The sequence below is a fragment of the Pseudorca crassidens genome, chromosome 6, assembly GCF_039906515.1.
Source record: "Pseudorca crassidens isolate mPseCra1 chromosome 6, mPseCra1.hap1, whole genome shotgun sequence".
In the NCBI taxonomy this organism is placed as follows: Eukaryota; Metazoa; Chordata; class Mammalia; order Artiodactyla; family Delphinidae; genus Pseudorca; species Pseudorca crassidens.
This window is the reverse complement of record NC_090301.1, coordinates 5,119,796-5,134,845: the sequence shown is the minus strand read 5'-3', so window position 1 is coordinate 5,134,845 and position 15,050 is coordinate 5,119,796. Positions and strand designations below refer to the sequence as shown.

The window sequence follows — 15,050 nt, the reverse complement described above, 5'->3', positions numbered from 1 at the left end:
TTTCCAGCCTCCTTTTTATCCCCCCAGTGAGACTCTGTCCTGCGTGCTGTGGGCGAACCTCTGTTGGATCAGAGGGGGCAGTGCAGAGGAAGGCAAGGCGGTTGGGGCTTTGAACCTTCCAGTAAGTAACTAGCAGGGCTGCACAGGCTCAGTCAGACAAGGGAAGAAAGCGTCTTGTCTGGGAAGGCCGTCCACTGCATGTCCCCTTCCCCGTGAGGACACAGGAGTCGTCCTTTACCGCCAGACCACAGCCCATTCCCACTGGCCTGGGGGGTAGGTCATGCCTGCTGCTGGCTGATGGGGACACCAGGCGGGAGAGAATATTGCTTTCATTTATCCTGGCGCCTTACTACCACTGCGGAGGCTCGGGTTTGAACGTGACACACCTCTTTGGCCGGACAGTCCTCACGTACTTGTTCTTAGGGCTACTTTAAAAAAAGAAAGAAGAAAGATTTTAAGCCTAAAATCTTGCTTTATGCCTAGCGAACAACGCAGTCTGAACATAAGAGCTACAAAGGAAACGGAGAAGCATTGCATTCCGCTGTGTGCCAGGGGTCTTTAGTTGAAACTGCTGACCATACACATGGGTTTTGGTTTAATATTTGAGCAAGACACGCCTGGTTTTCAAGGAATCCAGTAACGTCCATGACAAGGTAGAAATGAGAGTCAAGACGGATCCCAGCCCACACATGTGCTGTGAATTTTCCAGGTTTCCCCAAGAGGATGGCAGTGAGCCTGGCGGGGGTGAGACTCGGCTTCCCCCAGAAAAAGCTGAGTTTCTCTCTGTCCTGAGTTTCACCAACTAGTGACTGTTACTCCCGTTGGGGCCTGGGGAGCTCGGGAGCTGAGCTGAGCATGGCAGCACCTTGTTGATGTCGGGCTTGCTTGGAGTTTTTACTGCGAAAAATGCCTTTTGTAAATCCAAATGGGACTATTAGATATTGAATGCACCCCTTCCTTTAAGAAGTTCTGTTGTTATTGGTTAAACCATGATGCCATCTGGAAGATGCCATGAGCTGTGAAGCCCTAACCCCCAGTACCTCAAACTATGACTGTATTTGGAGACAGGGCCTTTAAAGAGGTTATTAAGTTAAAATAAGGGCACTAAGATGGACCCTAATCTAATAAGACTGGCGTCCTATATTACAAGAGGAGATTAGGACACAGGCACAGAGGGAAGCCGATGTGGAGACACAGGGAGGAAACACCACCTACAAGCCATGGAGGGGGAACTCACCCCTGCCGACACCTGACTTCAGACTTTTCACCTCCAGAGCTGCGAGAAAACACGATTTCTGTGGTTTAAACCCCTGGGTCTGATCCTTTGTGACAGCAGCCCAAGCAGACAAGTGCAGTGATGTTTCAACGCCATTATGAACGTCAAACTGTTGGTCTTGGTCAGCAAGGTCATTAAAACCTTGGTAGCCAATTAATCATTTATGGACATTTTCCTTTACCCTTTTTAATCCTTTTGGAAATCATTTCTGCTTCTCTGTGCACACCGTTTTCTGTTAGCAAAATAAATCTCTTCTGTTACTAGAAATGACGAGATTTTGCTTTAGAAATAACGCTGCTAATATAACGCTTGGAGGAGCTGAGTTGACGAAACCGCGAAAGGTCTGGATCCCCTGGGGGATGGGCAGTTTTCCTGATGCCCATGCCATGGTCCTGATCTAATTGTATGCGGAGTATGTCTGATGCTAAGAATTTATGGCTTCGTAAGTGAGTACTTCCTCTTTAGGGAAGGGAGGACTGCAATTGACAGACTTGCTTGCTGCCTTCCAGGGTTGAGGTCAGGGGCTGGGACCAGGGGTGACAGGGCCCTGGGGGCACACAGGGTGGGGGGCAGGGGGCAGGTTTCAAGGGGGCCGGAGGGGGCTCTCCTGAAGGGGGCGGGCTCAGCAGGTGGACTGGGCAGTGGGTTGGTGATTTGGGGCCGTTAGGTTTTCCTGGGAGGGTTGCCCTGGAATCTGGCTGGAGGCGGAAGCCCTCTCAAAGCCTGTACGGGGAAGGGGAGGGAGCCTAGGGCTTTGCTCAGCCCTGAGGGAGGAATTTGGGGATAATCTTGACCCCTGGACTGGTACCTTGTCCCTAGAGGTTCAAGTGAAATGGGAGCCTGTTTTACCCCAGGCTGCCTTGAACTCTCAGTTTCCCATCGCATGGAGCCGGGTGAGGGGTGCGTGTGTGTGTGTGTGTGTGTGTGTGTGTGTGTGTGTCACTTCCTCTGCCTACCTGCTTCTGAAGTCTGTTACCTCTTTACCCAGCACCACCTGCAACAGCAAAATGAAGTTCCCTCTCTTCCACAAAGCACTCTCACCCTGTCTCCCCACCCTGACTTCCAGTCCAGCCTTCCTCTGTGGGCTCGGCCTCACCCCTTGGGTGCAGTCGGTGCTTTGGGGAGGGTGTCGGGGCAGGGCACACCGGGAATGAGATCCAGGGCACCTTTTCAACCCCTCTGTGAGTTACTTTCCAAGTCTGTAAAATTAGGGATAATAGCAGTGCCCACCTCATCGGGGCATTGGGGGAATAAAATGGATGAACTGTGTCAAAGCGTCTGTGAAGGGCCTCTGGCTGAGCCTGGCCGTGGCCTGCCCTTGGCCATGGCCACTTCGGCAAGAGGAGCCCAGGGCTGCTCTGGTTGAGCCTGTGGGGCCCCCTGAGGGGAGGCCTGGGCTGCAGGCGGGTGGGGAGCGGGCCCCTTGGGGGTCTGGGTGGAAGTGCTAGAAGGGCTGGCTTGGGGGTGGGCCTGCCTGCCCTGCTGGTGGCCTGGTGTCTTCGAAGCCTCAAAGGTTAAGCCTCTGGGAGGACGGAGCCGCACACAGTAGGCTTTGGAACTGGGAATCTTCGATCGATGTAAAATACCTTTTTACATCTTGTCTGGAAGGGAGTGGGTAAACTGAAAGCGCCTTGCAGGTGTGGCTTACAAAGAATGGCCACACTGCGGCCCTTCATTCTTGGCCACGAGTGAGACCCGCCCCTGGCCTGGCCACAGGAAGTGGGCCAGGCCCCTGCACGACAGCCTGGGGGAGGTGGTGTGAGCAGGCTGCAGGCCCCGGTTCATCCCTTCGCTTGATGACAGCCTGTGAACGCTGGCAAGTTCCAGGGGAGTGGTGTGTGCTGGTGGTTTTTGTGGATGGCCGTCTCAAGTATTGAATTTCCTTGGGTGTGAACTTGTAATTCCATAGAGCAGTCTTCCTGGGAAAAAGGTCTTTTGCATGAACATTCTGTTGCCTAGGTCACCGTTTTTTGCACCCAGAGATGTCCAGTGACAGCTGTCGCTTCTCTGGAGATTCTCGGACGGCTTGGGTGCAGCAATGTGGTATTTGCAGAGTGGCCATCCCTGTGGGTCCTCCACAGCTCCTGGCGGCTTCCCTGAATGTGCCATCTGAAAAGTGAGGAAAACCATTATTATATTTTTCTTTTTTCGGTACGTGGGCCTCTCACTGCCGCGGCCTCTCCCGTTGCGGAGCACAGGCTCCGGACGCGCAGGCTCAGCGGCCATGGCTCACGGGCCCAGCTGCTCTGCGGCATGGGGGATCTTCCCGGACCGGGGCATGAACCTGTGTCCCCTGCATCGGCAGGCGGACTCTCAACCACTGCACCACCAGGGAAGTCCGAAAACCATTATTTTGAGAACTTCTGAAGTGCCCGGTGCCCAGAGCCTTTGGATCCTTGCATTAACTCCGGGGGAGGTCCCATTAGTGGCCTCCCTTTAAAGAGTTCTAAGTTATTTCAGGCGTTGTATTTCTTCGAGGGTGTTCTAAGCACCTGGCTCAGTAGCCTGCATTTCCTTCTATCTCAGGAAACGCCCAGTGCTGGGCGGGGAGCCCCTGTATGCGGAATCCCCGCTGACCACCCCCATCCCGCGATGGCTGGGGACCCCTGGGCGAATCCCCTCCCGCCTCCTTTTGCATAGTAGGTGTGGCCCAGGCCCGAGGGGTGGGCGGGGAAGGAGGCGCCCTACCAGGGGATCCCTCCAAGGAAGGCCTTCTCCAGGCTCCAGACTGTCTGCCCTCTGGCCAGCACTCCCCTCCCTAAAATGCAGCTTCTGCTGGCGGGGGGAACTCCCCGCAGGCAGTCAGGCTCTGGGAACTCACCCCCCCCCCATCACGTTTGCCTGTTTTCCACCAAGGGAGGGGCACCTTTGCTCGGGGGGCAGCCACCCAAGATCAGCTGCAGCTGAGGCGTTCTGTGGCCAGGGGAAGAAATGAATCACCCTGTTCACCGTGTCTTTCCCTAACCGCTGGAGACTTTGTAGATAAACTCTGAGGGGGTTGGGTGGCCCTGCGGTGTAGCTGTATAAACTGGGGCATCCCAGAGTGGGGCGGGGCCAGCAACTCAGCTGACGTCTGCCGTTATCTGTAACACGACCGACCAAGGCACTGCTGCTCCCCTCCGGGACTCAGCTTGGATCAGCCACCTGGGTTGATCAAGTGAACCATCGGGCAGCGTTTCTTAAGCAGAACGCTGGTAAGGGCTGGGGTTTAGCGGTGAAGTTGGTGGCCCCATGTCAAGAACCCTGATCTTCTGGGGGAGGTGGTTACGTAAATGGCGAATGTCAGGTCAGAGCAGGGTGATCGATACCCAGAAGGGGTGTGCACAGGTGTGTGTGGCGGGGAAGCCACACACAGACACCTGAGCCCGGGCCCCAGTGATGAGGGGAGGTAGCTGACCCTGCAGCCCCAGCAGGAGGCAGTGGTGAGACTGAGTGGGGGGGTGAGTCTGGACTAGGAAGCAGTTTGATGGGTTACAGGGAAGACTCTGGGGATGCAGACGGCACACGCTTGCTCTAGGCACTGGGGCCGGTGCTTCACAGACATCATCACATTTGGCCGTCACATCTGCCCTGTGGTTTCATCACATTTGGTCGTCACATCTGCCCTGTGATTATATCACCTTACTGCATAAGTGAGACTGGGTGCAGAGACTCTAGGTCACTTTCCCGAAGTCACACGGGGTTTGCATCATTTTGGCCTTGGAGTCTGGCACCCCGGTGGCTGTATACTGCAGGGGCGAGTGGGGGCTGTCTGGGGCCTGGGGCACCAGTGCAGGAGTGGGCATTTTCCTCTGCAGGTGACACGAGTCTCTGGGGGTCTGAGCGGAACTGTGCCCTAAAAGTCTGATCACAGCAGAAAGGATGGTTGCCCGAGAGCGGGCTAAGCCGGGGCGTGGGGCAGCCAGGCCCGCCTGCTCTGGGAATCCGGGGGAGGATGAAGAGGATGGGGAAATGGAGGGAGGAAGGAGAGTTGGGAGGACGTTGGCAGAGGCCAAGGGCACGCAGATGGAGGAGAGGCTCTTGTTCCTGTTTCTTATTAAATGGGAGATAATTGAGCATTTTCATGGGCTGGCCTGGCCGAAGGAGAGGACACGATTGTGATGGATGGTACAGGGTCCGTTTGCCAACTCTGAGCGGGAGACGTGGGTGTGGTTGTGAGGGTCAAGAGTGAGGCCGCTCTGAACGCTGGCCCGAAGTCTTCGTAAGAGGGCCTGGTGCCCTGGCGTTCTCAGGGAAGGCGGTCGGCCCGGAAAGTTGGAATGGGGAGGGTGGGTGGGAGCCCAGGGCTGCAGGATGCTGGCATCTAGCCCTTCCTGCTGTGCGAGCATCTGCAGTGGGCCCGGTGCCTCCACGCTTGAGCTTGCACGAGAGCCTCCTGGAGATGCAGAGGGTCGGGTGGGCGCCACGTGCTGCCGGGCCGTGGACACCTTGTGAGCAGCGTCGGTCCAGTGGGGTGGAGTTTGGATGGACGCACCTTTGTGGGGAGCGCAGGAGCAGGGTTCTCCGAGGCACCAGGGGCTGGGAGGGTCGTGGCTGGTGTAGACAATGAGAGGTCTCGGCCTTTGCCGGATACAGAAGGATCTGAAGGATCGGGAAGGAGAGGCTCCATTAAAATAACCGCTTTGGCGCAGTTCTGGAAGGAGAGGCTGGCCGGCATGGAGGGCTGTGGGCAGAGGAACAGCTGTTGGAGGCGAGGATGGTAGGACAGCGCTAGCTCTGGGTGTGGCCGTGGGAGGAGCCTCTGGAGGCCAGTGAAGGACAAGGCCACTGGGGCTGAGGAGGCAGGTGTGTGTGCCCTGGTTCTCCCGGCCGCCCCCCTTGGGGTGGAGTGGCTGTGACAGAGTGACAGGAGAAGAGGGACCCAGGGATGGCACCTGAACCCCAGCTCCGCCATCACCTGTTGCGGAGCCAACTAGTCATGTCTTAGGTGGTTATATGACTTTGTAGTTCAGAGGCTTTTCAGGCTGCCCTAGATCCGCCCACAGTGGTGCCCAGAGCTGGCAGGTTAGGCGTCACGCACCTCCTTTTCCAAATTTGGAAAGTCTTGTGCTGGTTCATTGCCAGGCAGATCACAGAAGTGTTAGCAGCGCTCCTGGGGGAACAGCGATGACGCTGGAGGGGAGAGTCAGTAAAGATTGTGAGTCCTGTGGGTTGTTTGGCCGTGGCCGCTTTATTTATCATTCCCCCCTCGGTCCATCCTTTTTCATGCCTGGGGTTGGTGGTGATTTTTGAAAGGAGGCAAGCGTAGGGCACCACCGTAACTAGGTGAAGAAGCTCAGAGCTGCCCTAGTTGTCTGGGCTAGAGACCCAGCCTTGCCTTCCCCCTGCGCCCCCCTGTCCTCCCACCTTCCTGCTCCAGGAACCCCTCACCCCTCGCCCCTGCTCCTCGTGCACTGGCTGATGACGACCAGTGTGTGGCAAGCAGATGAGGAGAAGACGTAGATGTTCTCTTCCATCTTACTGCGTCAGAACTCATCCCGGCGACCCACTTGTCTCCTGTCCCCAGAGCTCTAATGCAAACTGGAACTACCAAGGGGCCGGCTGCTGCCATCAGCCGCCGTGGAGCATTTATCCTCCGAGCCTGGGGACCACGGAGCTGGTTACACATTGGCTAACGAAGGCAGGAGGCTGGTCACCTGTCTCCCGCTGCGGATTTGGGGCAGAGGGGGGATTTGGGCTTCGAACAGGCATCTTCACATGCTGTTTTCAGCCCTTAGAGAAAAATATATCAAACCTTCAAGTCCCTGGGGCACAGATGAAAGATTTCCAGATATCTCTGCAGTCAGATCCCACACAGGATGCAGTAGTGATAACTCGTGTTCAAACAGGCTCTTCCTGACGGTGAGCTCTGTTAACAGTGCAGATAATAATTCCCACGGCATTATTTGTGTACTCGATTGTTAGTTCCACAGAAGTTCTGGATTTTACGAATCTTGGGGGTCGTGGATCTAAAGACCAGCCTGGAAAACGTCCGGCTGTCGTCACACACACTTAGGTGGCTGCTCTTCGACAGCTCCTGGTATTTTGTTTTTACTCCACAGGCTGTTAGGAGGGTCCGTATCAGACTCTTCCCTGTGTTTTTTGTTTGTTTGTTTTTTTTACAGTCCAGATCTTTTATTTTCTTTACACCCATCATGCCATGAATTCATAGGGAATGGGCTCCAACAGTTCAGGCTCCTTTCCGTTGGTTCTCATGAAGTGTGCTTCTCTGGGTGGAGCAGGCTGGAGCTTCAGCTGAACCCAAGTCCCTTTCTCTTTGGCTTCCTTCTTTTTCTCATCATTTTCCTTCACCCGTTTCAGGAAGCTGTCTCGGCTCTCAGGGTGCTTAATATGCTCGATATGCACATGAATTCTCTTGGCAAGAATCTTGCCCTTGTTTGTTTACAGTGATGCCAACAGCGTGCTGGGTAACATTGCAGACTCTTCCAGTTTTGCCGCGGTAACATTTGTGGGGCATTCCTTTTTGAACAGTGCCCATTCCCGTGATATCTGCATTATCACCTTTCTTGTAGATTCGCATGTATGTGGCCAAAGGAACAACTCCATGTTTTCTAAAAGGCCTAGAGAACATGTAGCCGGTGCCCCTCCTCTTTCCCTTTGTGTTGGTCATTTTGGCGAATTCCTGGAAGATGGCAGTTCCGGCCGAAAGGCTCTTCCCTGGGTTTTGATTGTCGACGATTGGGCAGATTTTATTGTTAGGGGAATCCCTTCTGGGGGATCCTGCAGAGGAAAATGTTACCAGATCAGCCCAGCCCCTCGGCCCCTCATGCACTCGAAGGCTAGGAGGATTAGGTAATCTGTAAGAGTTCCTTGGGTTTTCTCCACACAAATTCCAGAGCCTCTTTGCAGCTGTTCAGGGGACAGGTGCAAAGTTGTGTGTTGCCCTTGATTAAATCCTTCTGACTCATCAGCTGAACTGCCACAGAGAGCTGGAGGCCGGAAAAGGGGAGCATCCTTGCGGGGAGCCCCGGCTGCAGCGCGGCGTCTGGCATCGCAAGGGTGACCGTAGGTGGGAGCTGCTCTGGTTGTCACTCCATGGGGTGTTGGCATTTGTTTCCATAAAGTGACAGGGAGGAGGCTTGGCTTCCATTCTATCAGCATCTTAAGTCACTTTTGCCTGACACTTAGCAAGGGAGCCCAGGAAGATGTTTCTGACATATTCCTGTATTTGGGAGTGAGAATCTATTCGTAACTGACAGGGGGCATCCTTTTGAAATCAGGACTGCGCCTCACTGGGCTGCTGAAGTGGCTGTGAGCTTTCCTAGGGGCTCCTGTTCCAGCTGTGTGGACGGCCCTCTCCTCTGCTCTTCCCCTTTGGCCTCGGGCAGGTGGCTTCCCGTGGAGTCCTCTGCTGTATCTGTGAAATGGATCAAATTAAAATCTCTTCCAGCTCTAGCTTTCTGTAATTTAAACAGCGGTTCCCATTTGCAAAGGATGGAGTGATATCACCCTGAGCTAAGGCAGGAGCGGACCGTGTGACAAAGTACCTCCAGCCCTTGGTCTGTGGCCCGTCAGGCCTGCGCACAAGTCCCTGCAGGGGCTCGTGGCGGGAACTGAGATCCCACGTGCCCTCAGGTGCTCTGTCCACACCTGGGCAGTGCTGGAAGGCAGTCCTGGGTCCAAGCCTCCAAGCATCTTGCTTCGGACATTTTCTGATTAAAAATAATACAACATTGCTTTGGATTTTAAATAATTAAGGTAGGGCAGAACTTCAGTTTTTTCCTTTCCAGCGTTTTAATCACATCCATGATACTTATTCATTTTAACTAATTGTAACTGATGACGTGTCTGTCACAGAGTGAGGACCAGTCGTGGCCTCCTCTGTAACTCGTGCTGTTCTTCGGATCTGGGGAAGGACTACAGGAAATCATTGCTTCTCTTTTTTTTAGAGAGAGTGTCTGGAGCTTTCCATTACTACAACCAGAGGCAGGCAGGACTGGCTGAATTATTAAAATGGTAAAATGAAAAGCTGAGAAGACGGGAACCCCTAGTCCCCTTTTCACGTGGGTGTGTCTCGCCAGTGCCTTTGGACCCGCCCGAGGCATTTTGCCTTCAGGAGACATTTGCCAGTATCTGCCCGACCGACCGGGGCGGGGGTGGGGGTGGGGTGGGGGTGGGGGGGAGGGGTGCTACTAGCATCTAGGGGGCAGAGGCCAGCGATGCTGCTAACTGAACACCCTACGATGCCCAGAAGGCGCCCCACCAAGAATGGCCCAGCCCAGAAAGCCCAGAGCACTGCGGTGGACACACCCTGCTCTGGATGAAGGCCAGATACCGCTTCCCTTCCGGAAACCTTTTTTTTTGAGTGTCTCAGGTAGAAATAATAATCTTCTGCCTTCCTCTTCCCCACCTTCTTCTTATCACATGTTACACTTTCTTCTGGTTGGTGGTTATTTGTGACACTTGTCAACCCCCGCTGTCAGAGGTCCACCGACTGTCAGGGTGTTTGTTCCTGATTCACCTTCGACATGAAATCATCTGCAAGTCAAGTGTGAACGCCCACGCTGCTGCCCCGCACAGGTGTGGTGCCGACTGCCGGCATCTGGTAGCGATCACCTGTCACCTGGAATCCGCAGGAGGGCCCACCCAGAGAAACCTTTGCTGGCAGGATCCTGAGCTGGACCTGAGCTACTGCTGAGGGTGGGTGCGTGGGTCTCCGGCCCCTCCTCTGCCCTGGCCCACCTGTAGGGGCACCCAGCTGTCTGGCTTCCATGGGGACAAAACTGCCTGATTCTCAGATCTGAGGATGCCTTCGGACGGGCAGTGGATTGAGAAAACCCTTTCTTCTAAGGTCACACCAAGTTCAGTTGTGATCAGTAGCTGCTGACTCGGTTTCCTCACTCTCACGCCTGGAGTGTGGCTGTCTTGCCTGTTGAGGCCGCACCTTGGGGCTTCCTGTTAAAACTGAAGCGTGTGGAGCACAGGCACTGCCTTGTGATGTCTGTGCTTCCGTACACATCCCACGGTCCTGTCGTTCGGCTGGCAGTGACCGCATTGCTGTCGGTCCTTGAGGAACAATGCCGCTAAGACATAGGTGCTCAGAGGCGCCCTGTGGTCTTTCTTCTGCTGAATGCCCTCGCCCCAGGGACTGAGCACGTGCCTTGTCCTTCTGTGACTCAAGGGCCTCTCACTTGAGTTCCACTTGAACCTGCAGTTTATAAAATGAGGGAAAATGGGGCCCCTAATGAGTTCAGCCCAGGCAGGGTGATTGCAGAAGCTGAGCATCACAGTAGATCTTAGATCAGAAACCCTTCCTCCTGCAAGGGTCTGACTCGAGTCTTCTGCCAAAAGGTAAAACATGAAATTGTTAGGAAAACATACATGTCTTTCTTTGCTTCTTGTTTGTATCTGTCGGTCAACCTGATGCCAGAAAAGAGGCTGTCCCGTGTCCCGTGACAGGGGGATCCTTCGATGGCTCCTGGGGCGGGCGTGCAGAGGCCGGGGCACGGTCAGCGGGTTGCAGGTTTCTGTTGCCCACAGATGTGGTTCTGCCAGGATCCTGTAAATGTGATGACTGGCTGGCACGTTCTGCTGCTTGGAAAGTCAGCTTGTGGAACAGATGGCTCTGCTGACTACCAGGGGTTTCCTTTAAACAAGGCTGATCAGCTCTAGGAAAGCTTTGCAAAGTAGGATTTTCACGCAGGATGTTTAATTTACGGGCAGCTAGAAATGGCCCGGGACAGGGAAGTCGTGGGAGGGTGGCCAAAGGATCTCATAAACTTGGGGCTGGGGGAGGGAAGCCAGCTGCTGAGGTGATGAGTGGGGGCGTAGGTAGGGCCGGCCCCCTCTCCTGGACCCCCCATGTGGTCCTTCCCTTTCTGACATTGGCATCTCTGCAGTGCCAAGGCTTTGCCTGCTTGCCTGCCGGCTGCGCGGTTTTGATGTGGCAGTGAGATCCACTACAGTCTTCCGTTCTTTTTTTTTTTTTTTAAAGCCAAAATGGTGATACAGATATACTCCATGGCATGGAAAAATTCAAGAGGTAATGGTCTAGCAGGGCTGCTTTCCAAAGCAACAGGAAGATAAAGCAGTCCTACCCACCTGAACACATAAAGTATGATTATTTTTTATTTTTCAAAGGCAGGTCTGGCTGTGAGAAAGGATTTCTATTTTGGAGGGGCAGGTTCTGGCCGAGCCTCTCTCTGTCTTCTTTGCATCGGAAGAGCCCATGTATCCAGGGCAGTAGGGAGAGGCCATTCTCCCAGGTTTTTCAGTGCAGACGATCAGGCCTCACACGGAATCGTTACGATGGGTATGGAAAATGGGTGCTACTTGTGAGGCAGAAAGCACTGGAAGATAGTGAACACCACCGGCTGTAGCAGAAAGAGGTCTCCTTGTTCAGTGTCATCGAAGATTCCAAGTTATCTAAGGTGGACAGAATGGAATCTTCTACTCTGCAGCCTGCATCTTCGGGCGGCAAAGTGCAAAACCCGGGCTGGATTCCAGACAGCCGCGGAGTGACTGGAAGGACCCTCACAGTTCAGTATTTGAGTTCTGAAGAAATGCTGTTTTGGGCTTCCCTGGTGGCACAGTGGTTGAGAGTCCGCCTGCCGATGCAGGGACACGGGTTCTTGCCCCGGTCCGGGAAGATCCCACATGCCTCGGAGCGGCTGGGCCCGTGAGCCATGGCCGCTGAACCTGTGCTGTGCTCCGCAACGGGAGAGGCCACAACAGTAAGAGGCCCGCGTACTGCAAAAAAAAAAAAAAAAAAAAGAAATGCTGTTTCCCCTCCTTGGGCTCTGTGAATGCCCACGATAACAAGATGTATTTTATATCTTATGGGGCAGCTGATTTCATATTAAAATTCGTCTCAATGTTTGGAAGTTGCCATGGTCTCAAATACTAGTGAGAATGGATGCCAGGCTAAGTTAGGGCCTTGGATTCTGGTCCTAACAGAGATCCTGGTCTCTCTGCATTGCTGAATTTCAGTTTCTCTGCTTATAGACCCTGGTGGACCTTTAAGTCTCGACAGCTGTAAAATTGGAGGCTTTTACTGTCTCTTTGGGTGCTCGTCCATCAGACCATGCTGGGCCCTGCCCTGTACCACCCTTTCATCCTCCTGTCTGTCTTTGTGTGTTACGTCACTTGGCCTTGAGAACTGCAGCGTCTTTCCCAGGTTTGTGACTTCTCGGAGGACAGAGAGACTCTGCCTTCTCACTGCGGAGTGCCACAGTAGATGCTCAATATATATGTTTGATGAATAAATGAACAAAAGGAAAAAGGAATAAGTGAAAACTTGCTGAGATGTTGAGACATCATTTGTGTTCAATTAGTGTCAAATGCAGTAATAGTCACACACTTGTTTCTCTCTCTGATGTCCACAAAGCAGAACGCTGACACAAGAAATGACGTTGAAGCATGGAAATGGGCGCAGGCAGTGTGACCCCAGGTTTAGCTCTCAGCCATGAGCTGTGTAGCCTTGGGGAAAGCACACACCCTCTCTGAGCCTTTACACTCCCCTAACCTGTGGGTTCTAGAAACCTCATTCTGATAGATGATGATTCCTGCCTGGCTCTAGCTCTAGAAGTTGGTGATCTGTGTGTCTTATCAAAGGGGGCTTTTTATTGAAACTCAAAAGGTAAGACTGATCTGTCCTGGGGTCCCCATCTTTGCAGTGAGGACATGTGAGAGACACAGTCCTGAATCCTTTAGTGCCAAGAGCAGGTGGATGGAGCTTGTGAGCCTGTGACAGTGGCAATTTTGTGTCCAGGTAGAGCCGAGGGTGGTCAAGTGTGTTTTAAAGTACTTAAAAAAAAATAATCCTTATTTTTTAGTTTTTGGTTCATAGCAATATTGAAAAGAAGGTACAGAGAATTCCCACATCCTCCCCCCCGCCCCACCCCCCAGTACATGCAGAGCATCCTGGACCATCAGCATACCCCGCCAGAGTGGTACATTTGTTACAACTGATGAACCTACACTGACACGTCATCCTCAGCTGAAGTCCATCGTTTGCATTAGGGTTCACTTTTAGTGCTGTACGTTCTGTAGGTTTGGACAAATGTGTAATGACACGTATCCATCATTATGATATCATACAGGGTATTTTCACTGCCCTAAAAATCCTGTATGCCACAAAGTTTCTTTTTAAAAATAAACTCAACCACCTTTTGGTTTATTTCATCAAATCCAAATATTTCATTTCACTCTGAGGTCAAATCCAGATCTCCTAGGTTATAACCTCCTTTGTAAGAGACCTCACGATTCATCTTCATATCCTTTTCAGTGCCACAAACACAATAGTTGCCCCATAATTACTTGTTAAGAGATTAAAGAAGGGAAATCAGCACTTGGGAACAGCTGTCTAATCCCAGCGTCACACCTGGCCTGGCCTCGAGCACTTTTCTTAGAAACAGCCTCTCAGTCTTTGGCATTTCCAGGCCTAGAGAAGGCTGTAAAAGCATCCGGTTTGATGAGTGGACGTTGTCTTTACCACATTTTCCTTCTGAAGCTTTTAAACAGAGAGATCTATGTTCAGGACATCATGAAGAACTAATGTGTTGATCAAGTACGTGTGAATATAGTGCTGCATCAGATAATATGAAGAACCAGTATCTGCAGTGCCAAGATGTAGCTGGTGGGAAAATGATGGGAGAAAAATCAACACTAAATATTAGTGGTAAAGGGACTTCCCTGGTGGCCCAGCGGCCAAGACTCTGCGCTCCCAATGCAGGGGGCCCAGCTTCAATCCCTGGTTGGGGAACTAGATCCCACATGCCGCATCTAAAAGATCCTGCATGCTGCAACTAAGACCCAGTGCAGCCTAAATAAATAAATAAATATTTAAAAACAAAAACAACCTGTTGATTAAAAAAAATTACTAATGGTAAATATTTAGCACTTAACACAGAATGCCTGCACACAGTCTCAGCTAATTCAGTCCTCACAAGAACGCTCAGCGTTTAGGTACTGGGTTTTTGTTTTTGTATTTCTTTTCCATCCCCACTTGACAGGTGTAAAAACTGAGCCCTCTAGGAAGGAAATGGACAAGCAGGGCTGGGACAGGCAGCCTTCTTTCTTCTGCTCTTAGCCACTGTATTCTCTGGCCTGTTATCCAAGACAGCAAATGCCTGCCTGTCAGGAGTTTTTCCCCACCCGTCGGAAAAATACTCCAAAATATTATTCTAGGAGTGAAACTGCGCGGTCCTTCACTTGGAGGGCCCTGGTGTGAACCGCACCCCCATCGCCGGATGGTGCCTTCCTGGGCCCTTCTTTGTTCTCTCCTTCCTGGGGGTGCACTTGCTCCTTTGTAGTTAGGGCAACAAGTACCTAAGATACCTTGCTTTTGAAAACAAACCTTTTGAGTCGCTCCTTCAAAGCTCCTTGATGAGGAGAGGTTCTTCCTATAAACCTTCCGCAGGTGAGAGATGCTCCATGTTCTGTTTGCTTTTGCAAGCCAAGCCCCGGAGTGTCGGTTCAGGCGGGCGCAAGCCCCCTCCCCCGCTCCTGCCCCCCGCCACCCCGCCAATCCCCCGGAGGCTCCGGTCCGCGCGGCGGCGGCTATCCATCCCGGCGCTTAGGCCTGGCCGCCGAGCCGCGCGCCCGCCGCTGCCGCCGCCGCGCTCCCGGGACTCGGCAGCCGGGCTGGGCGCGCGGCCCGCGGTCCCTGCCCGTCTGCCCCTGCCCGCCCCGCCCCGCTCCGGCGCGCATTTCCATTTTAAACCGCCGCCCGCCAGACCCTCGCCCGCGGCCGGCGCAGCTGCCCGCGCGTCCCGAACCCACGGAGTGGCGGAGGCTGCGGAGCCGCCGAACTGTGCAGAAAAGGCCCGAGGAT

General features: G+C 53.3%; 1 protein-coding gene, 1 long non-coding RNA gene and 1 pseudogene across 8 annotated transcripts in view; 1 reads left to right on the top strand and 2 right to left on the bottom strand.

The window, feature by feature from the left end:
- The window catches only part of AGAP1 (ArfGAP with GTPase domain, ankyrin repeat and PH domain 1), a 559,516-nt gene that overhangs the window by 136,567 nt on the left and 407,899 nt on the right, over positions 1 to 15,050 (top strand). The window lies entirely within an intron of this gene.
- On the bottom strand, positions 2,776 to 14,667 carry LOC137226070 (uncharacterized). Its single transcript, XR_010944163.1, has 3 exons — positions 14,574 to 14,667; positions 5,704 to 5,857; positions 2,776 to 3,385 (listed from the first exon to the last, which is right to left on the bottom strand). It is a non-coding gene; the product is annotated as an uncharacterized lncRNA (long non-coding RNA).
- Positions 7,371 to 7,918, bottom strand: LOC137226068 (large ribosomal subunit protein eL21-like; annotated as a pseudogene).